This window comes from Bombina bombina, chromosome 8, assembly GCF_027579735.1.
Source record: "Bombina bombina isolate aBomBom1 chromosome 8, aBomBom1.pri, whole genome shotgun sequence".
NCBI lineage: Eukaryota > Metazoa > Chordata > Amphibia > Anura > Bombinatoridae > Bombina > Bombina bombina.
This window is the reverse complement of record NC_069506.1, coordinates 3,207,283-3,234,348: the sequence shown is the minus strand read 5'-3', so window position 1 is coordinate 3,234,348 and position 27,066 is coordinate 3,207,283. Positions and strand designations below refer to the sequence as shown.

The 27,066-nt window shown below is 32.9% G+C and overlaps 1 long non-coding RNA gene across 1 annotated transcript in view; it reads right to left on the bottom strand.

The window, feature by feature from the left end:
• The window catches only part of LOC128637938 (uncharacterized), a 51,740-nt gene extending 35,205 nt beyond the window's left edge, over nucleotides 1-16,535 (bottom strand). Inside the window, exons 1-2 of the long non-coding RNA XR_008399016.1 lie at nucleotides 16,498-16,535; nucleotides 2,496-2,633 (exon numbers count right to left, since the gene is read on the bottom strand). This is a non-coding gene — a long non-coding RNA (uncharacterized LOC128637938). The remainder of the gene's footprint in view (nucleotides 1-2,495; nucleotides 2,634-16,497) is intronic.
• Nucleotides 16,536-27,066: the final 10,531 nt, after the last annotated feature.

Here is a 27,066-nt window from a genome sequence, read left to right as displayed (position 1 = left end):
AATTACACTGCGGAATTTCAGCGTATTTGCGATTGACGGCTTGATAAATATCCCCCTAAAAGGCTTGCGGTACAGTTATACCGATAAGACTCGTAATGGCTGCGTTGCTGTTTTAACGCTGAAATGGCCAATTTTTCAGCGTTAAAACACAAATGCAAAACTCGTAATCTAGGTGATTGTTTCTTTTGGGATTTTGATTTAATTTTTTCTCTTTTCAAGTCCTGGCCCTTTAAAGATTCTTTGGGGTAGATTTTACAAATTTGCGGGCGGACATGATTCGCTGTAGTGAATTATGTCCGCCTGACATTGATAAGTGCTGACGGCATACGCTGTCAGCATTTATCATTGCACAAGCATTTGTTGTGAAATGATTGTGCAATGCCGCCCCCTGGACATTCGCGGCCAATTGGCTACCAGCAGGGATGTCAGTCATCCCAATTGTACTGGATCGGGATGATTGCAGTCCACCACCTTAGAGGTGGCGGGTGGGTTAAGCTTCTTAACTCCGGAAAGCTCACGCGGCGCTTAATAAATCGGCCCCTTTGTCTCTAAAAAAACCTTTCTGCTAAATGAGCTACTCTTCTGTGTCCTATTTCTTTCCTTAGAGTTTGTGCTGTTTGGGCATTAGATGGCAAATGTTTCTCCAGAAGATGTCACCTTTTTGCTAAACTAAAACCTTATTGACTTCTATATTCTATAGCTACTTTCTGAACCGTCCCTTTGTGTAGTTTTATGTTTAAAAGAATATGAATCTAGAACTTCTCACTTTCGAGATTTGTCTAGTAGCGTTTGTAGTTCTTTGTTCCCCTCATGCGCAGGTGGCTTAAATGGGTTACGTCTAAAGCTGCTATAGAACTTTTACTTACAGCTGAGCTTCGAGGATCTGGAGCTTCTAAGGCATTGTTTAAATCTGCTCCACTAAAGGCAGAGATTGGTCCTCTGATTGCATTTGTAAGCATTGTTCTGTACAACCCATTCTCACGTGCCCCTCTTATTCTGTGAGTTTGCTTTGCAGAATATGAAGCCTCTGGTCTTGTAATCAAATTCTGATTATCCAAACTTTGTGTCAGAATAATTTATATTTTATTAAAGACACAGAAACAAAAATACCGCTTCTATTCTTTTCACCCACCCTATTTATTATATTTGTATTTTAGTTACCATCTGATCACACTTTGCACAATAAATCCAGATTTGTACCTTTTTATTCATCACAAGTTTCTTTGTGCCCAAGATCTTCTGCATCCTGTGGTTTCTGATCCTTTGTTCATTTTTATGACTTTTCTGTTTTATTGTCAAGTTTTTTTCTAATGAGCATCAAACAAGAAAGGAGAATGGGGTGCTCAGTTTATGGTCACTATGGACACTCTGATTGGTCACTTTTTACCTTTGTATCTAGCGCTGTCATTAGCTGGTAATGTATGGTCAGTTTATGGTCACTATGGACACTCTGATTGGTCACTTTTTACCTTTGTATCTAGCGCTGTCATTAGCTGGTAATGTATGGTCAGTTTATGGTCACTATGGACACTCTGATTGGTCACTTTTTACCTTTGTTTCTAGCCCAATCATTGGCTGGTAATGTATGGTCAGTTTATGGTCACTATGGACACTCTGATTGGTCACTTTTTACCTTTGTTTCTAGCCCAATCATTGGCTGGTAATGTATGGTCAGTTTTTTCTCTTCTGTTTTAAATTTACACAGATATTATTTCTTTCATTAAAAGCTGCAATTGAGTAGTACACGAAAGATAAGGAAAATATTAGTCTCTGTGTCTTTAATAAATTCTAGATTATTCCGTCACAGAGCTATGATAACCGGAAACAACTTGACCTGAGATGTGATTGGCCTGCTGGTAGATGTAACATTCTCTAGAGCTGACTATAGCTGCCGTTGTCTTCATGATAATTTTACGTTGTAGGGCAGGAAAAGAGCGTCTACAAATAACATTGCTGCATGGGCAGTTTTAGAATTGTCCATAAAGGTAGAAGAAAGAAAAAAAGAAGGGAAATAGGAGGCGTTTTTAAGGGAGTAGATTTAATTTAGCAAAGCAGAAACGTTAAATTAAAGTGACACTACCTAAATAAAAAAATCTCACAATAATTAAGAGACTGAATAATAATTATTATTATGGGACATTTTGAGGGCACTGCCCTCACTGCCCCAATGGATCAGCTACCACTGGATGGAGTATAAAAAACAATATTTACACATCATAATAAAGCTTTTACATGTATGCTGAAGGTAGTTAATCATTGTTATTACTTCTGTATAGATAGTACAGTACTGTAACCAGAAAGTAATAGTTTTCTTTTAAATAAATAGACATAAAAACTAAACCAAAGACGCGGGCAGAGACAATTGTGACTTATTGGCAGTGAAAATTATTTTATTTAAAAAAAATATTAATGAGATCTTAATGATAAAGTCTTGGATTTGGGGATTTGGAGATGAAACATTACTGTTATAAAAAACTAAACATCGTGAGACTTACCTGTGCATTGCTGCGAGTCAGGGCCTCTATAACTATGTCTGGTAGAATTAAATCTATTAAAGTGTCCGATATAATTTCATCCACAAAATCCGAGGCAAATGATTTGTTCTCAGTGAAACATGTGACTGCTTCTTGCACCTAAAAGCCATAAATCATACAATAAGTTCTGTGCACAGATAAATGAGCTGCTTGTACTCTGCAGGTGAAGCAAGAGGTGCATTTTACACCCTCTGATGCCCTAAAAAGTCCTTTATCTTCCCTTCTTGGCTATGAGTATAGGAGTTAGGTTTTTTAATATTGCTGCTCCGTTGAATTCAATCGGGTGAATATGATATCGCACATGCAATATCCTCTGGTTAACTTTTTTGCACGCATCGGGTTTTGTGCAAGCGTAACATTTTTACATTCAACTTGTAATACCAGTGCTATCCAATGCACGCAAAAAGTTAACTTCTAGCAATGTTAAAGGTCAAGCAGGAGCGGTAATTACCAATCCACTTGTAATCTAGCCCAAAATGTACCATTATATAACACCCATATGTAATGTGCCATTATATAACACCCATATGTAATGTGCCATTATATAACACCCATATGTAATGTGCCATTATATAACACCTATATGTAATGTGCCATTATATAACACCTATATGTAATGTGCCATTATATAACACCCATATGTAATGTGCCATTATATAACACCTATATGTAATGTGCCCTTATATAACACCCATATGTAATGTGCCATTATATAACACCTATATGTAATGTGCCTTTATATAACACCCATATGTAATGTGCCATTATATAACACCCATATGTAATGTACCATTATATAACACCCATATGTAATGTGCCATTATACAACACCCATATGTAATGTGCCATTATATAACACCCATATGTAATGTGCCATTATATAACACCCATATGTAATGTACCATTATATAACACCCATATGTAATGTGCCATTATATAACACTCATATGTAATGTGTCATTATATAACACCCATATGTAATGTGCCATTATATAACACCCATATGTAATGTACCATTATATAACACCCATATGTAATGTGCCATTATATAACACCTATATGTAATGTGCCATTATATAACACCCATATGTAATGTGCCATTATATAACACCCATATGTAATGTGCCATTATATAACACCTATATGTAATGTGCCATTATATAACACCCATATGTAATGTGCCATTATATAACACCTATATGTAATGTGCCATTATATAACACCCATATGTAATGTGCCATTATATAACACCCATATGTAATGTGCCATTATATAACACCTATATGTAATGTGCCATTATATAACACCCATATGTAATGTGCCATTATATAACACCTATATGTAATGTGCCTTTATATAACACCCATATGTAATGTGTCATTATATAACACCCATATGTAATGTGTCATTATATAACACCCATATGTAATGTGTCATTATATAACACCCATATGTAATGTGACATTATATAACACCCATATGTAATGTGTCATTATATAACACCCATATGTAATGTGCCATTATATAACACCTATATGTAATGTGCCTTTATATAACACCCATATGTAATGTGTCATTATATAACACCTATATGTAATGTGTCATTATATAACACCCATATGTAATGTACCATTATATAACACCTATATGTAATGTGCCTTTATATAACACCCATATGTAATGTGTCATTATATAACACCTATATGTAATGTGTCATTATATAACACCCATATGTAATGTGCCATTATATAACACCCATATGTAATGTGACATTATATAACACCTATATGTAATGTGCCTTTATATAACACCCATATGTAATGTGCCATTATATAACACCCATATGTAATGTGACATTATATAACACCTATATGTAATGTGCCTTTATATAACACCCATATGTAATGTGCCATTATATAACACCTATATGTAATGTGTCATTATATAACACCCATATGTAATGTGCCATTATATAACACCCATATGTAATGTGACATTATATAACACTCATATGTAATGTGTCATTATATAACACCCATATGTAATGTGACATTATATAACACTCATATGTAATGTGTCATTATATAACACCCATATGTAATGTGACATTATATAACACTCATATGTAATGTGTCATTATATAACACCCATATGTAATGTGACATTATATAACACTCATATGTAATGTGTCATTATATAACACCCATATGTAATGTGACATTATATAACACCCATATGTAATGTGTCATTATATAACACCCATATGTAATGTACCATTATATAACACCCATATGTAATGTGTCATTATATACACCCATATGTAATGTGCCTTTATATAACACCCATATGTAATGTGTCATTATATAACACCCATATGTAATGTGCCATTATATAACACCCATATGTAATGTGTCATTATATAACACCCATATGTAATGTGCCATTATATAACACCCATATGTAATGTGCCATTATATAACACCTATATGTAATGTACCTTTATATAACACCTATATGTAATGTGCCATTATATAACACCCATATGTAATGTGTCATTATATAACACCCATATGTAATGTGACATTATATAACACTCATATGTAATGTGTCATTATATAATACATATATGCAATGTGCCATTATATAACACCCATATGTAATGTGCCATTATATAACACCCATATGTAATGTGCCATTATATAACACCCATATGTAATGTGTCATTATATAACACCCATATGTAATGTGTCATTATATAACACCCATATGTAATGTGACATTATATAACACTCATATGTAATGTGTCATTATATAACACCTATATGTAATGTGCCATTATATAACACCCATATGTAATGTACCATTATATAACACCCATATGTAATGTGCCATTATATAACACCCATATGTAATGTGTCATTATATAACACCCATATGTAATGTGACATTATATAACACTCATATGTAATGTGCCATTATATAATACATATATGCAATGTGCCATTATATAACACCCATATGTAATGTGCCATTATATAACACCCATATGTAATGTGCCATTATATAACACCCATATGTAATGTGTCATTATATAACACCTATATGTAATGTGCCATTATATAACACCCATATGTAATGTGCCATTATATAACACCCATATGTAATGTGTCATTATATAACACCTATATGTAATGTGCCATTATATAACACCCATATGTAATGTACCATTATATAACACCTATATGTAATGTGCCATTATATAACACCCATATGTAATGTGCCATTATATAACACCCATATGTAATGTGCCATTATATAACACCCATATGTAATGTGCCATTATATAACACCTATATGTAATGTGTCATTATATAACACCCATATGTAATGTGCCATTATATAACACCTATATGTAATGTGCCTTTATATAACACCCATATGTAATGTACCATTATATAATACCTATATGTAATGTACCATTATATAACACCCATATGTAATGTACCATTATATAATACCTATATGTAATGTGCCATTATATAACACCCATATGTAATGTGCCATTATATAACACCCATATGTAATGTGCCATTATATAACACCCATATGTAATGTGCCATTATATAACACCCATATGTAATGTGTCATTATATAACACCCATATGTAATGTGTCATTATATAACACCCATATGTAATGTGACATTATATAACACTCATATGTAATGTGTCATTATATAATACATATATGCAATGTGCCATTATATAACACCCATATGTAATGTGCCATTATATAACACCCATATGTAATGTGCCATTATATAACACCCATATGTAATGTGTCATTATATAACACCCATATGTAATGTGTCATTATATAACACCCATATGTAATGTGACATTATATAACACTCATATGTAATGTGTCATTATATAACACCTATATGTAATGTGCCATTATATAACACCCATATGTAATGTACCATTATATAACACCCATATGTAATGTACCATTATATAACACCTATATGTAATGTGCCATTATATAACACCTATATGTAATGTGCCATTATATAACACCCATATGTAATGTGCCATTATATAACACCCATATGTAATGTGCCATTATATAACACCCATATGTAATGTGCCATTATATAACACCTATATGTAATGTGTCATTATATAACACCCATATGTAATATGCCATTATATAACACCTATATGTAATGTGCCATTATATAACACCTATATGTAATGTGCCATTATATAACACCCATATGTAATGTACCATTATATAACACCTATATGTAATGTGCCATTATATAACACCCATATGTAATGCGCCATTATATAACACCCATATGTAATGTGCCATTATATAACACCCATATGTAATGTGCCATTATATAACACCTATATGTAATGTGTCATTATATAACACCCATATGTAATGTGCCATTATATAACACCTATATGTAATGTGCCTTTATATAACACCCATATGTAATGTACCATTATATAATACCTATATGTAATGTGCCATTATATAACACCCATATGTAATGTGCCATTATATAACACCCATATGTAATGTGCCATTATATAACACCCATATGTAATGTGCCATTATATAACACCCATATGCAATGTGTCATTATATAACACCCATATGTAATGTGTCATTATATAACACCCATATGTAATGTGACATTATATAACACTCATATGTAATGTGTCATTATATAATACATATATGCAATGTGCCATTATATAACACCCATATGTAATGTGCCATTATATAACACCCATATGTAATGTGCCATTATATAACACCCATATGTAATGTGTCATTATATAACACCCATATGTAATGTGTCATTATATAACACCCATATGTAATGTGACATTATATAACACTCATATGTAATGTGTCATTATATAACACCTATATGTAATGTGCCATTATATAACACCCATATGTAATGTGCCATTATATAACACCCATATGTAATGTGCCATTATATAACACCCATATGTAATGTGCCATTATATAACACCTATATGTAATGTGTCATTATATAACACCCATATGTAATGTGCCATTATATAACACCTATATGTAATGTGCCATTATATAACACCTATATGTAATGTGCCATTATATAACACCCATATGTAATGTGCCATTATATAACACCCATATGTAATGTACCATTATATAACACCCATATGTAATGTGCCATTATATAACACCTATATGTAATGTGCCATTATATAACACCTATATGTAATGTGCCATTATATAACACCCATATGTAATGTGCCATTATATAACACCTATATGTAATGTGCCATTATATAACACCTATATGTAATGTGCCATTATATAACACCTATATGTAATGTGCCATTATATAACACCCATATGTAATGTGCCATTATATAACACCTATATGTAATGTGCCATTATATAACACCCATATGTAATGTGCCATTATATAACACCTATATGTAATGTACCATTATATAACACCTATATGTAATGTGCCATTATATAACACCTATATGTAATGTGCCATTATATAACACCCATATGTAATGTGCAATATATAACACCCATATGTAATGTGCCATTATATAACACCTATATGTAATGTGTCATTATATAACACCTGTATGTAATGTGCCATTATATAACACCTATATGTAATGTGCCTTTATATAACACCCATATGTAATGTACCTTTATATAACACCCATATGTAATGTACCTTTATATAACACCCATATGTAATGTGCCATTATATGACATCTATATGTAATGTGCCATTATATAACACTCATATGTAATATGTCATTATATAACACCCATATGTAATGTGCCATTATATAACACCCATATGTAAAGTGTCATTATATAACACCCATATGTAATGTGTCATTATATAACACCTATATGTAAAGTGTCATTATATAACACCCATATGTAATGTGCCATTATATAACACCTATATGTAATGTGCCATTATATACACCCATATGTAATGTGCCATTATATAACACCTATATGTAATGTGCCATTATATACACCCATATGTAATGTGCCATTATATAACACCTATATGTAATGTGCCATTATATACACCCATATGTAATGTGTCATTATATAACACCTATATGTAATGTGCCATTATATAACACCCATATGTAATGTACCATTATATAACACCCATATGTAATGTGCCATTATATAACACCCATATGTAATGTGTCATTATATAACACCCATATGTAAAGTGTCATTATATAACACCCATATGTAATGTGTCATTATATAACACCTATATGTAAAGTGTCATTATATAACACCCATATGTAATGTGCCATTATATAACACCTATATGTAATGTGCCATTATATAAAACCCATATGTAATGTACCATTATATAACACCCATATGTAATGTGCCATTATATAACACCCATATGTAATGTGTCATTATATAACACCCATATGTAAAGTGTCATTATATAACACCCATATGTAATGTGTCATTATATAACACCTATATGTAAAGTGTCATTATATAACACCCATATGTAATGTGCCATTATATAACACCTATATGTAATGTGCCATTATATAACACCCATATGTAATGTACCATTATATAACACCCATATGTAATGTGTCATTATATACACCCATATGTAATGTGCCTTTATATAACACCCATATGTAATGTGTCATTATATAACACCCATATGTAATGTGTCATTATATAACACCCATATGTAATGTGTCATTATATAACACACATATGTAATGTGTCATTATATAACACCCATATGTAAAGTGCCATTATATAACACCCATATGTAATGTGCCATTATATAACACCCATATGTAATGTGCCATTATATAACACCCATATGTAATGTGCCATTATATAACACCCATATGTAATGTACCTTTATATAACACCCATATGTAATGTGTCATTATATAACACCCATATGTAATGTACCTTTATATAACACCCATATGTAATGTGCCATTATATAACACCCATATGTAATGTGCCATTATATAACACCCATATGTAATGTGCCATTAAATAACACCCATATGTAATGTGTCATTATATAACACTCATATGTAATGTGCCTTTATATAACACCCATATGTAATGTGTCATTATATAACACCCATATGCAATGTGCCATTATATAACACCTATATGTAATGTGCAATTATATAACACCCATATGTAATGTGCCATTATATAACACCTATATGTAATGTGCCTTTATATAACACCTATATGTAATGTGCCATTATATAACACCTATATATAATGTGCCTTTATATAACACCCATATGTAATGTGCCTTTATATAACACCTATATGTAATGTGCCTTTATATAACACCTATATGTAATGTGCCATTATATAACACCCATATGTAATGTGCCATTATATAACACCCATATGTAATGTGCCATTATATAACACCTATATGTAATGTGCCATTATATAACACCCATATGTAATGTGCCATTATATAACACCTATATGTAATGTGCCATTATATAACACCCATATGTAATGTGCCATTATATAACACCCATATGTAATGTGCCATTATATAACACCTATATGTAGTGTGCCATTATATAACACCCATATGTAATGTGCCATTATATAACACCCATATGTAATGTGCCTTTATATAACACCCATATGTAATGTGTCATTATATAACACCCATATGTAATGTGTCATTATATAACACCCATATGTAATGTGTCATTATATAACACCCATATGTAATGTGACATTATATAACACTCATATGTAATGTGTCATTATATAACACCCATATGTAATGTGCCATTATATAACACCTATATGTAATGTGCCTTTATATAACACCCATATGTAATGTGTCATTATATAACACCTATATGTAATGTGTCATTATATAACACCCATATGTAATGTGCCATTATATAACACCTATATGTAATGTGTCATTATATAACACCCATATGTAATGTACCATTATATAACACCTATATGTAATGTGCCTTTATATAACACCCATATGTAATGTGTCATTATATAACACCTATATGTAATGTGTCATTATATAACACCCATATGTAATGTGTCATTATATAACACCTATATGTAAAGTGTCATTATATAACACCCATATGTAATGTGCCATTATATAACACCTATATGTAATGTGCCATTATATAACACCCATATGTAATGTACCATTATATAACACCCATATGTAATGTGTCATTATATACACCCATATGTAATGTGCCTTTATATAACACCCATATGTAATGTGTCATTATATAACACCCATATGTAATGTGTCATTATATAACACCCATATGTAATGTGTCATTATATAACACACATATGTAATGTGTCATTATATAACACCCATATGTAAAGTGCCATTATATAACACCCATATGTAATGTGCCATTATATAACACCCATATGTAATGTGCCATTATATAACACCCATATGTAATGTGCCATTATATAACACCCATATGTAATGTACCTTTATATAACACCCATATGTAATGTGTCATTATATAACACCCATATGTAATGTACCTTTATATAACACCCATATGTAATGTGCCATTATATAACACCCATATGTAATGTGCCATTATATAACACTCATATGTAATGTGTCATTATATAACACTCATATGTAATGTGCCTTTATATAACACCCATATGTAATGTGTCATTATATAACACCCATATGCAATGTGCCATTATATAACACCTATATGTAATGTGCCATTATATAACACCCATATGTAATGTGCCATTATATAACACCTATATGTAATGTGCCTTTATATAACACATATATGTAATGTGCCATTATATAACACCTATATATAATGTGCCTTTATATAACACCCATATGTAATGTGCCTTTATATAACACCTATATGTAATGTGCCTTTATATAACACCTATATGTAATGTGCCATTATATAACACCCATATGTAATGTACCATTATATAACACCCATATGTAATGTGTCATTATATAACACCCATATGTAATGTACCTTTATATAACACCCATATGTAATGTACCATTATATAACACCCATATGTAATGTACCTTTATATAACACCCATATGTAATGTGCCATTATATAACACCCATATGTAATGTACCTTTATATAACACCCATATGTAATGTGCCATTATATAACACCCATATGTAAAGTGTCATTATATAACACCCATATGTAATGTGTCATTATATAACACCTATATGTAAAGTGTCATTATATAACACCCATATGTAATGTGCCATTATATAACACCTATATGTAATGTGCCATTATATAACACCCATATGTAATGTACCATTATATAACACCCATATGTAATGTGCCATTATATAACACCCATATGTAATGTGTCATTATATAACACCCATATGTAAAGTGTCATTATATAACACCCATATGTAATGTGTCATTATATAACACCTATATGTAAAGTGTCATTATATAACACCCATATGTAATGTGCCATTATATAACACCTATATGTAATGTGCCATTATATAAAACCCATATGTAATGTACCATTATATAACACCCATATGTAATGTGCCATTATATAACACCCATATGTAATGTGTCATTATATAACACCCATATGTAAAGTGTCATTATATAACACCCATATGTAATGTGTCATTATATAACACCTATATGTAAGTGTCATTATATAACACCCATATGTAATGTGCCATTATATAACACCTATATGTAATGTGCCATTATATAACACCCATATGTAATGTACCATTATATAACACCGATATGTAATGTGTCATTATATACACCCATATGTAATGTGCCTTTATATAACACCCATATGTAATGTGTCATTATATAACACCCATATGTAATGTGTCATTATATAACACCCATATGTAATGTGTCATTATATAACACACATATGTAATGTGTCATTATATAACACCCATATGCAAAGTGCCATTATATAACACCCATATGTAATGTGCCATTATATAACACCCATATGTAATGTGCCATTATATAACACCCATATGTAATGTGCCATTATATAACACCCATATGTAATGTACCTTTATATAACACCCATATGTAATGTGTCATTATATAACACCCATATGTAATGTACCTTTATATAACACCCATATGTAATGTGCCATTATATAACACCCATATGTAATGTGCCATTAAATAACACCCATATGTAATGTGCCATTAAATAACACCCATATGTAATGTGTCATTATATAACACTCATATGTAATGTGCCTTTATATAACACCCATATGTAATGTGTCATTATATAACACCCATATGCAATGTGCCATTATATAACACCTATATGTAATGTGCCATTATATAACACCCATATGTAATGTGCCATTATATAACACCTATATGTAATGTGCCTTTATATAACACCTATATGTAATGTGCCATTATATAACACCTATATATAATGTGCCTTTATATAACACCCATATGTAATGTGCCTTTATATAACACCTATATGTAATGTGCCTTTATATAACACCTATATGTAATGTGCCATTATATAACACCCATATGTAATGTACCATTATATAACACCCATATGTAATGTGTCATTATATAACACCCATATGTAATGTACCTTTATATAACACCCATATGTAATGTACCATTATATAACACCCATATGTAATGTACCTTTATATAACACCCATATGTAATGTGCCATTATATAACACCCATATGTAATGTACCTTTATATAACACCCATATGTAATGTGCCATTATATGACATCTATATGTAATGTGTCATTATATAACACCCATATGTAATGTGTCATTATATAACACCCATATGCAATGTGCCATTATATAACACCTATATGTAATGTGCCATTATATAACACCCATATGTAATGTGCCATTATATAACACCTATATGTAATGTGCCTTTATATAACACCTATATGTAATGTGCCTTTATATAACACCTATATGTAATGTGCCTTTATATAACACCTATATGTAATGTGCCTTTATATAACACCTATATGTAATGTGCCATTATATAACACCTATATGTAGTGTGCCTTTATATAACACCCATATGTAATGTGCCATTATATAACACCCATATGTAATGTACCATTATATAACACCCATATGTAATGTACCATTATATAACACCCATATGTAATGTGTCATTATATACACCCATATGTAATGTGCCTTTATATAACACCCATATGTAATGTGTCATTATATAACACCCATATGTAATGTGTCATTATATAACACCCATATGTAATGTGTCATTATATAACACACATATGTAATGTGTCATTATATAACACCCATATGTAATGTGCCATTATATAACACCCATATGTAATGTGCCATTATATAACACCCATATGTAATGTGCCATTATATAACACCCATATGTAATGTACCTTTATATAACACCCATATGTAATGTGCCATTATATAACACCCATATGTAATGTGCCATTATATAACACCCATATGTAATGTGCCATTAAATAACACCCATATGTAATGTGTCATTATATAACACTCATATGTAATGTGCCTTTATATAACACCCATATGTAATGTGTCATTATATAACACCCATATGCAATGTGCCATTATATAACACCTATATGTAATGTGCCATTATATAACACCCATATGTAATGTGCCATTATATAACACCTATATGTAATGTGCCTTTATATAACACCTATATGTAATGTGCCATTATATAACACCTATATATAATGTGCCTTTATATAACACCCATATGTAATGTGCCTTTATATAACACCTATATGTAATGTGCCTTTATATAACACCTATATGTAATGTGCCATTATATAACACCCATATGTAATGTACCATTATATAACACCCATATGTAATGTGTCATTATATAACACCCATATGTAATGTACCTTTATATAACACCCATATGTAATGTACCATTATATAACACCCATATGTAATGTACCTTTATATAACACCCATATGTAATGTGCCATTATATAACACCCATATGTAATGTACCTTTATATAACACCCATATGTAATGTGCCATTATATAACACCCATATGTAAAGTGTCATTATATAACACCCATATGTAATGTGTCATTATATAACACCTATATGTAAAGTGTCATTATATAACACCCATATGTAATGTGCCATTATATAACACCTATATGTAATGTGCCATTATATAACACCCATATGTAATGTACCATTATATAACACCCATATGTAATGTGCCATTATATAACACCCATATGTAATGTGTCATTATATAACACCCATATGTAAAGTGTCATTATATAACACCCATATGTAATGTGTCATTATATAACACCTATATGTAAAGTGTCATTATATAACACCCATATGTAATGTGCCATTATATAACACCTATATGTAATGTGCCATTATATAAAACCCATATGTAATGTACCATTATATAACACCCATATGTAATGTGCCATTATATAACACCCATATGTAATGTGTCATTATATAACACCCATATGTAATGTGCCATTATATAACACCCATATGTAATGTGTCATTATATAACACCCATATGTAAAGTGTCATTATATAACACCCATATGTAATGTGTCATTATATAACACCTATATGTAAAGTGTCATTATATAACACCCATATGTAATGTGCCATTATATAACACCTATATGTAATGTGCCATTATATAAAACCCATATGTAATGTACCATTATATAACACCCATATGTAATGTGCCATTATATAACACCCATATGTAATGTGTCATTATATAACACCCATATGTAAAGTGTCATTATATAACACCCATATGTAATGTGTCATTATATAACACCTATATGTAAAGTGTCATTATATAACACCCATATGTAATGTGCCATTATATAACACCTATATGTAATGTGCCATTATATAACACCCATATGTAATGTACCATTATATAACACCCATATGTAATGTGTCATTATATACACCCATATGTAATGTGCCTTTATATAACACCCATATGTAATGTGTCATTATATAACACCCATATGTAATGTGTCATTATATAACACCCATATGTAATGTGTCATTATATAACACCCATATGTAATGTGTCATTATATAACACCCATATGTAATGTACCTTTATATAACACCCATATGTAATGTGCCATTATATAACACCCATATGTAATGTACCTTTATATAACACCCATATGTAATGTGCCATTATATGACATCTATATGTAATTTGTCATTATATAACACCCATATGTAATGTGTCATTATATAACACCCATATGCAATGTGCCATTATATAACACCTATATGTAATGTGCCATTATATAACACCCATATGTAATGTACCATTATATAACACCTATATGTAATGTGCCTTTATATAACACCTATATGTAATGTGCCTTTATATAACACCTATATGTAATGTGCCTTTATATAACACCTATATGTAATGTGCCTTTATATAACACCTATATGTAATGTGCCTTTATATAACACCTATATGTAATGTGCCATTATATAACACCTATATGTAGTGTGCCTTTATATAACACCCATATGTAATGTGCCATTATATAACACCCATATGTAATGTACCATTATATAACACCCATATGTAATGTACCATTATATAACACCCATATGTAATGTACCATTATATAACACCCATATGTAATGTACCATTATATAACACCCATATGTAATGTACCATTATATAACACCCATATGTAATGTACCATTATATAATACCTATATAACCTGTGTACTGTAACTACTATAGGGCATTACCAGAATAGCTTTGGTTTGTGTACGCTTGTCAGTTCTCTTCTGCAAATTAGTTATAGTTTTATCTTCATTGTGCTTCTCTCTGCAGGTAAATACAAAAAATAAAGACGTTAGTATTTAACGGACACTAAACATATATATTGCTGCCATGTATTGGCAGTATTGCAGTATATACTGTATAATTCTGTGTTATGAGATATATATATATATGAAACAGCCAAGCGACTATTTGGTGAAATGATCGTTGGATTTGAGTGTGTGATGTTACGTTGTGGGCGGAGACAACCTTCTGAACTGCAAACCATAATCATAGACATTGTTTACAATATACAGTCTATGTAATATACGGATATTCTAGCTGTGGTTGTTCTCTGTGATTTTAACACGTTTTAATAAATTGTTTTAACATTCATCTGAGTTCACTTCTATCTGCTTCTGCTGGAGTTTCCCATTGCTTTGATATCTAGAGCTTGATGTGATGCGCTGCAGTGAGTATACAACTTACATGTAATTAACCCTGTAGTCTCACAGGACTTCACCATTAGCAGCATTGATCTGTTTAATTTGAGGTTAACCCTTGGGGGTCGACTGCAGCATTCATTTCCACTGAGAAGTAATCCCTTGGATCACTTATGCATATTTGGAGTTGGAATTTAGTCTCCAATTGACTTTTGGACATATCCTTTTTGCGCTAATACATTGTTTTTTGTTTGATTTATTATTGTTTGTGTTTTAACAGGTTAATATTTTTCCTTTTGTGTTAATACATACACACCACATTTACTGGCCACTTTATTAGTTACACCTGTTCAATAGCTTGGTAACACAAATTGCTAATCAGCCAATCACATGGCAGTAACTCAATGCATTTAGGCATCTAGACGCGGTGAAGACGACTTGCTGAAGTTCAAACCGAGCATCAGAATGGGGAAGAAAGGGGATTTAAGTGACTTTGAACATGGCATGGCTGTTGGTGCCAGACAAGGTGGTCTGAGTTTTTGAAAAACTGCTGATCTACTGTGATTTTCACACACAATCATCTGTAGTGTTTACAGAGAATGGTCTGAAAAAGAGAAAATATCCAGTGAGCGGCAGTTGTGTGGATGACAATACCTTCTTGATGTCAGAGGTCAGAGGAGAATGGACAAACTGGTTTGAGATGATAGAAAGGCAACAGTAACTCAAATAACCACTCATTACAACCAAGGTATGCACAATACCATCAAGTTAACTGTAACCAAAGCAGTACTTATACACTATTGCTGAGGCATCATAAACTTCTGTAAGGTTAAAGTCTTTAGCTTGTGCGCTGTACTGAGCCGTGTCTCTCATTTGTGTATAAGTGACGTTTGGCTTACCAAGCTCCTCAGCGCTACGTCTGGTCATAGGGTCGGGGCCACTGCTGTGAATACTTCAGTATTTGATCTCCTCCTTCAGAGTCTCGCTAGTCCATTACAATCAGGCAGTAAAGCTTCAGCTTCAGCCACCCTCGTTTTAGGGGTCACGTGGATGTGGTTACGGCACAATGTCAAGCTGACAATGGTTTAGCATTCCTTATGGTATCTGGTACAACGGACAAGACCATACCCGAGTCCAGTTTAGCTGTGCTGCACTATGGGTCAAAGTGTAGATCAACAATAGTTAAAATTATCCTTTATTCCAAATTCATATAAAAATCCATAAATACATCAAAAGAGATAAAAAGTTGAAGGGGTCAGCAAAACACAGTTGACGCGTTTCGGCTGATAGTCGTACTCAAAAGTTGATGGCCATCATAAATTAACATACTCTACATATAGGCAAATACCTCCTTCTATTGGATATTTCTAAATTGACTGAGTATTCTGATTGGTACTCGATCACAGCCAGTAAATTTAACCATCTCTAGTCCGCTTAGTATCCTACCCGCAATAAGTTATAGGAACTGAGATTCAAATATATCCATATATCAATTGAATATAGGGTATCTATGAATACTACAATTAAAGGGACAGAAGAGTACAAGAACATAATTAGTATATATGTAATATACTCAATAAACTCACTGCACGTGTAACTCTATATTTAGCTGCCTTCCATTGTTCTGTGTAATGTTGTAATTATATCACAAGTTGCGATATTCGCTACAGTTTGGCATTCCTAAAAGGTATAATTACAATGTGATCCTATCTACTATGTGTACTAGTAAATTGCACGGCACCTTAGAATGAATATCCAGAAGATAGTACCAGGACTTCTTGAGGGAGTCTATTGGGCACAGTAAATCTCTAACTGCTGTGTTTGTATGGTTGAGAGATAGTAACAGGACATCTTAAGTAGATTGAGGTGGGTTCCCTGAGTCCATGAAAATATAGTCCTATAGGGCTGATACAGTATACATAATAGCAAAATATGATAACAATGACAACAAATGTATACATATCATATATTCTGGTAGAGAGTATATACTTATTCCATATGCAGAGCAATAAACCTCAGTGCAGGTAAGTTAATAGACTAACATAAGCTGTAACCAGATTTCTGGACATTGGACCATCAATTGTAAGTGTACAAATATGATTGATGGTCCAATATCTGTAAGGGCTGATTAGATAACAGAAACCAGCTGAATAAAAAGTATTACTTAATATAAATGAATACAAAAATACATAAATAAAATGTGGGAGGTAAACAAGATGAAAATCTGAATTAAAACCATTAGGTAATCTTGTCTTGAGTTTAAAAATCCAGAACACTTCTTGTCGGGACAATAATCTCTCCTTATCCCCCCCTCGTGTGGGAGGAAAGACTTTTTCAATAGCTGTCCATTTGAAAGTACCTGTACCTTTGTTGTGTATATTTACAAAGTGGTGTACCAAGGGTGCACTGGCAGTGCCTACTTTGATGCTTGACAGATGTTCCCTTATCCTAGACCTGACCTCATGTGTCGTGAACCTTATGTATTGCATGTCAAGTTCTGAACAGGTTATTAGATATATAAGATATGTTGATCAGCAATTCATGCAGGTTCTTTTTTGAAATGTGTGTCCTGTTACTGACAATTTAAACACTTCACCCATATCAACTATTTAGCATGCAACACAATTAATGTAATTATACTTGAACATGCCATTCGTTCCATCTCTGAATGCACAACACGTTGAACCTAGAAATAGATTGGCTACAGCAGCAGAAGACCACACCTGATGCCACTCCTAACAGCTAAGAACAGGAAACGGAGGCTACAATTTGCACAGGCTCACCAAAATTGGACAATAGAAGATTGGAAAAACATTTCCTGGTCTGATGAGTCTTGATTTCAGCTGCGATATTCAGATGTTAGTGTCCGAATTTGCCATAAATAACATGAAAGCATGGATCCATCTTGCCTTGTATCAATGGTTCAGGCTGCTGGTGGTGGTCTAATGGTGTGGGGATATTTTCTTGGTACACTTTGGGCCCCTTAGTACCAATTGAGCATCATTTAAACGCCATAACCTTCCCGAATATTGCTGCTGACCATGTCCATCCCTCTTCTGATGGCTACTTCCAACAGGATAATGCACCATGTCACAAAGCTCAAATCATCTCAAACTCGTTTCTTAAACATGACAATGAGTTCACTGTACTCCAATGGCCTCCACAGTCACCAGATCTCAATCCAATAGAGAACCTATGGGATTTGGTGGAACGGGAGATTCACATCATGGATGTGCAGCCGACTAATCTGCAGCAACTGTGTGATGCTATCATGTCAATATGGACCAACATGTCTGAGGAATATTTCCAACACCTTGTTAAATCTATGCCATGAAGAATTAAGGCAGTTCTGACAGCAAAATGGGGTCCAACCCAGTACTAGCAAGGTGTACCTAATAAAGTGGCCAGTGAGTGTATATGCTGATACCCCTGTGAAAATCTTTCTACTTATGTATTGCAATGGCTTAGAAAATATAGCCAAAAATCTCATGTGCTGAATATAAAGTTTTTATACAGATAGATGATAGACAGATAGATGGACAGATAGATAGAAAGATAGATGATAGACAGACAGACAAACAGATAGATGTTAGATAGAAAGATAGATAGATAGATGATAGATGATAGACAGACAGACAGACAAACAGATAGATAGATGTTAGATAGAAAGATAGATTATAGACAGATATAAAGATATTTAGATAGATGATAGATGTGACGTTAATCACCAAGATCTGAGGGCCTGTTATAGAACATTCTTTGGGCAGGAGGTACATGGGCTTAAGGATACCCAGAGACTGCATGGAAATGTGGAATTTTATATGCTGGACACCCCATGTACTTTCATAACTCTGTCTTATGTCTATGTCACCCTGTATCCATAAATACAGGATGGGTACAGGGTGTGAGTGCCCCTTGTGGGCGCAATTGTGACTCTATAAACCAAGTGGGCATAAAGGACTTAATAATTAATAAGAGCTGTTATTATATTCTGTAATAAGATGTATTTTATTTACGTTTCAGATCTGATTGTGTCTCAGGAGTCTGTCTGGGTAAACTGATTGGGTTTTGTGTGATTATGTTAACTAGACTGCCCAACATCAGATTGTCTGAGTAAACTTTCTTCCCCAGTTAATTAACTTGATATGTTAATCTGTTTTACCTGTGAATAGACAATTGTTAGAGGTTTTATGTATTGTTCATATGTTTGCTTTACTGTTTAACCAATTCCCTATGTAACCTGAAGCTCTGTGACTCTGGAATGCCAGGCTGTATAAATCTGTGTGCTGCTTTTAAATAAATTGGTCATTTTTGTGTTCAGACCACTGAGTGTTGCATCAGTTCTGTGCCCCTCCATAACTTTAGACTGCGGTCAAAGGGAGATACCAGGAGCTATTGCTCTGGATAAAGGGATATCAACACTCCTATACGATTGGGCTGATTGACACCCCCTGCTAGCAGCCTATTGGGTGGAAATCTGCAGAGGGTGGCATTGCACAAGCAGTTCACAAGAACTGCTCTTGCAATGATAAATGCCGACAGCATATGCTGTCGTTATTTATCGATGTGTGGCGGACATGATACACTACATCATATCATGTCTGCTCGCAATTTGGTAAATTGGCCCCATAGATGTTAAATAGATAGATGATAGACATACATATAGATGTTAGATAGAAAGATAGATAGATGATAGACAGAGAGATAGATGTTAGATAGAAAGATAGATAGACAGACAAACAGATAGATAGATGATAGATAGACAAACAGATAAATAGATGATAGATAAATAGATAAAAAGATGACAGACAGACACAGATTGCTATAACCCAGTACAGGCTTCTATGCGACTATAGATTTTGCAATTATCGCTAAATCATATTTCTGTCACAAATTTCTTCTAGACATATGCTTAAGCATTATACTTATTAAACGTATTAAACAAGTTACCTCTCATGCTGCTTATGAGCTTTATTATAGTGCGTATTTTCTTTCCTAAACAGGTCATCTGACATAGAAACATCCCTCTTGAGGCTTGAAAATAAAACATAAAAAAAGTACAATAAATAAATTTCAACAATGAAAAAACTCACAACCTTTCAAATGGACAATAAATTTAGTTTGTGCCGATAAAGGGCTAGATTATAAGTAGCTCGCTAACTGTAGTGCAACAGCGATAAAGGGTATTTCTCAGCTTTTTGCGCAAAATGGAAATAATGTGCATATTATGAGTTTAAAGTAAATGCGTTCACTTGAGTGCAATAGAATTTTACGAGCGTCGGGATAGTGCAACTTCAGAGATCTGGTTAACTGTTACAAGAGACAAAAAAGTTGCACAAAACACATCAAAAATACATTTAACAATAAAGTTACACTCATAATAACACTATCTAATAAATATTATTAAACAAATATTGCACAAAAAATTTATAAAGATTCAAAGATATGAGATCTCAGGGGCTAGAACAAAAATGAATGCAAAGGCCTTTAACATAGAGGTACATACAGTATCTCACAAAAGTGAGTACACCCCTCACATTTTTGTAAATATTTTATTATATCTTCTCATGTGACAACACTGAAGAAATGACACTTTGTTACAATGTAAAGTAGTAAGTGTACAGCCTGTATAACAGTGTAAATATTTTATTATATCTTTTTATGTGACAACACTGAAGAAATGACACTTTGTTACAATGTAAAGTAGTGAGTGTACAGCCTGTATAACTGTATAAATATTTTATTATATCTTTTTATGTGACAACACTGAAGAAATGACACTACAATGTAAAGTAGTGAGTGTACAGCCTGTATAACAGTGTAAATATTTTATTATATCTTTTCATGTGACAACACTGAAGAAATGACACTTTACTACAATGTAAAGTAGTGAGTGTACAGCCTGTATAACTGTATAAATATTTTATTATATCTTTTTATGTGACAACACTGAAGAAATGACACTACAATGTAAAGTAGTGAGTGTACAGCCTGTATAACAGTGTAAATATTTTATTATATCTTTTCATGTGACAACACTGAAGAAATGACACTTTGTTACAATGTAAAGTAGTGAGTGTACAGCCTGTATAACAGTGTAAATATTTTATTATATCTTTTCATGTGACAACACTGAAGAAATGACACTTTGCTACAATGTAAAGTAGTGAGTGTACAGCCTGTATAACAGTGTAAATATTTTATTATATCTTTTCATGTGACAACACTGAAGAAATGACACTTTGCTACAATGTAAAGTAGTGAGTGTACAACCTGTATAACTGTATAAATATTTTATTATATCTTTTCATGTGACACCACTGAAGAAATGACACTTTGCTACAATGTAAAGTAGTGAGTGTACAGCCTGTATAACAGTGTAAATATTTTATTATATCTTTTCATGTGACAACACTGAAGAAATGACACTTTGCTACAATGTAAAGTAGTGAGTGTACAGCCTGTATAACAGTGTAAATATTTTATTATATCTTTTCATGTGACACCACTGAAGAAATGACACTTTGCTACAATGTAAAGTAGTGAGTGTACAGCCTGTATAACAGTGTAAATATTTTATTATATCTTTTCATGTGACAACACTGAAGAAATGACACTTTACTACAATGTAAAGTAGTGAGTGTACAGCCTGTATAACAGTGTAAATATTTTATTATATCTTTTCATGTGACAACACTGAAGAAATGACACTTTGTTACAATGTAAAGTAGTGAGTGTACAGCCTGTATAACAGTGTAAATATTTTATTATATCTTTTCATGTGACACCACTGAAGAAATGACACTTTGCTACAATGTAAAGTAGTGAGTGTACAGCCTGTATAACAGTGTAAATATTTTATTATATCTTTTCATGTGACAACACTGAAGAAATGACACTTTACTACAATGTAAAGTAGTGAGTGTACAGCCTGTATAACAGTGTAAATATTTTATTATATCTTTTCATGTGACAACACTGAAGAAATGACACTTTGTTACAATGTAAAGTAGTGAGTGTACAGCCTGTATAACAGTGTAAATATTTTATTATATCTTTTCATGTGACAACACTGAAGAAATGACACTTTGTTACAATGTAAAGTAGTGAGTGTACAGCCTGTATAACAGTGTAAATATTTATTATATCTTTTCATGTAACACTGAAGAAATGACACTTTGTTACAATGTAAAGTAGTGAGTGTACAGCCTGTATAACAGTGTAAATATTTTATTATATATTTTCATGTGACAACACTGAAGAAATGACACTTTACTACAATGTAAAGTAGTGAGTGTACAGCCTGTATAACAGAGTAAATATTTTATTATATCTTTTCATGTGACAACACTGATGAAATGACACTTTACTACAATGTAAAGTAGTGATTGTACAGCCTGTATAACAGTGTAAATATTTTATTACATCTTTTCATGTGACAACACTGAAGAAATGACACTTTGCTACAATGTAAAGTAGTGAGTGTACAGCCTGTATAACAGTGTAAATATTTATTATATCTTTTCATGTGACAACACTGAAGAAATGACACTTTACTACAATGTAAAGTAGTGAGTGTACAGCCTGTATAACAGTGTAAATATTTTATTACAGCTTTTCATGTGACAACACTGAAGAAATGACACTTTGCTACAATGTAAAGTAGTGAGTGTTCAGCCTGTATAACAGTGTAAATATTTTATTATATCTTTTCATGTGACAACACTGAAGAAATTACACTTTGTTACAATGTAAAGTAGTTAGTGTACAGCCTGTATAACAGTGTAAATATTTTATTATATCTTTTCATGTGACAACACTGAAGAAATGACACTTTGCTACAATGTAAAGTAGTGAGTGTACAGCCTGTATAACAGTGTAAATATTGTATTATATCTTTTCATGTGACACCACTGAAGAAATGACACTTTGCTACAATGTAAAGTAGTGAGTGTACAGCCTGTATAACAGTGTAAATGTGCTGTCCCCCTCAAAATAACTCACCACACAGCCATTAATGTCCAAACCGTTGGCAACAAAAGTGAGTGCACCCCTAAGTGGAAATATCCAAATTGGGCCCAATTAGCCATTTTCCCTCCCCGGTGTCATGTGACTTGTTAGTGTTACAAGGTCTCAGGTGTGAATAGGGAGCAGGTGTGATAAATTTGGTGTTAACGCTCTCACACTCTCTCATACTGGTCATTGGAAGTTCAAAATTTCACCTCATGGCAAAGAACTCTCTGAGGATCTTAAAAAAAAGAATTGTTGCTTTACATAAAGATGGCCCAGGCTATAAGAAGATTGCCAAGACCATGAAACTGAGCTGCAGCACGGTGAGCAAGACCATACAGCGGTTTCACAGGACAGGTTCCTCTCAGAAAAGTCCTCGCCATGGTCAACCAAAGAAGTTGAGTGTACGTGCTCAGCGTCATATCCAGAGGTTGTCTTTGGGAAATAGACGTATAAGTGCTGCCAGCATTGCTGCAGTGGTTAAAGGGGTGGGGGGTCAGCCTGTCAGTGCTCAGACCATACGCCGCACACTGCATTAAATTGGTCTGCATGGCTGTTGTCCCAGAAGGAAGCCTCTTCTAAAGATGATGCACAAGAAAACCTGCAAACAGTTTGCTGAAGACAAGTAGACTAAAGACATGGATTACTGGATCCCCTCCCTTCGGAGACTGGGCCGCAGGGCAGTACTCCAACATGATGACGAACCCCAAACATACCTCCAAGACGACCACTGCCTTGATAAAGAAGCTGAGGGTAAAGGTGATGGACTGGCCAAGCATGTCTCCAGACCTAAACCCTATTGAGCATCTACGGGGCATCCTCAAACAGAAGGTGGGGGAGTGCAAGGTCTCTAACATCCACCAGCTTTGTGATGTTGTCATGGAGGAGTGGAAGAAGACTCCAGTGGCAACCTGTGAAGCTCTGGTGAACTCCATGCCCAAGAGGGTTAAGGCAGTGCTGGAAAATAATGGTGGCCACACAAAATATTGACACTTTGGGCCAACTTTGGACATTCCCACTTAGAGGTGTACTCACTTTTGTTGCCAACGGTTTAGACATTAATGGCTGTGTGTTGAGTTGTTTTAAGGTGACAGCAAATTTACACTGTTATACAGGCTGTACACTCACTACTTTACATTGTAGCAAAGTGTCATTTCTTCTGTGTTGTCACATGAAAAGATATAATAAAATATTTACACTGTTATACAGGCTGTACACTTACTACTTTACATTGTAGCAAAGTGTCATTTCTTCTGTGTTGTCACATGAAAAGATATAATAAAATATTTACACTGTTATACAGGCTGTACACTTACTACTTTACATTGTAGCAAAGTGTCATTTCTTCTGTGTTGTCACATGAAAAGATATAATAAAATATTTACACTGTTATACAGGCTGTACACTCACTACTTTACATTGTAGTAAAGTGTCATTTCTTCAGTGTTGTCACATGCAAAGATATAATAAATATTTACACTGTTATACAGGCTGTACACTTACTACTTTACATTGTAGCAAAGTGTCATTTCTTCAGTGTTGTCACATGAAAAGATATAATAAAATATTTACACTGTTATACAGGCTGTACACTCACTACTTTACATTGTAGCAAAGTGACATTTCTTCTGTGTTGTCACATGAAAAGATATAATAAAATATTTACACTGTTATACAGGCTGTACACTCACTACTTTACATTGTAGTAAAGTGTCATTTCTTCAGTGTTGTCACATGAAAAGATATAATAAATATTTACACTGTTATACAGGCTGTACACTCACTACTTTACATTGTAGTAAAGTGTCAGTTCTTCAGTGGTGTCACATGCAAAGATATAATAAAATATGTACACTGTTATACAGGCTGTACACTTACTACTTTACATTGTAGCAAAGTGTCATTTCTTCAGTGTTGTCACATGAAAAGATATAATAAAATATTTACAAAAATGTGAGGGGTGTACTCACTTTTGTGAGATACTGTATGTACCTCTATGTTAAAGGCCTTTGCATTCATTTTTGTTCTAGCCCCTGAGATCTCATATCTTTGAACCTTTATAATAAAATATTTACAAAAATGTGAGGGGTGTACTCACTTTTG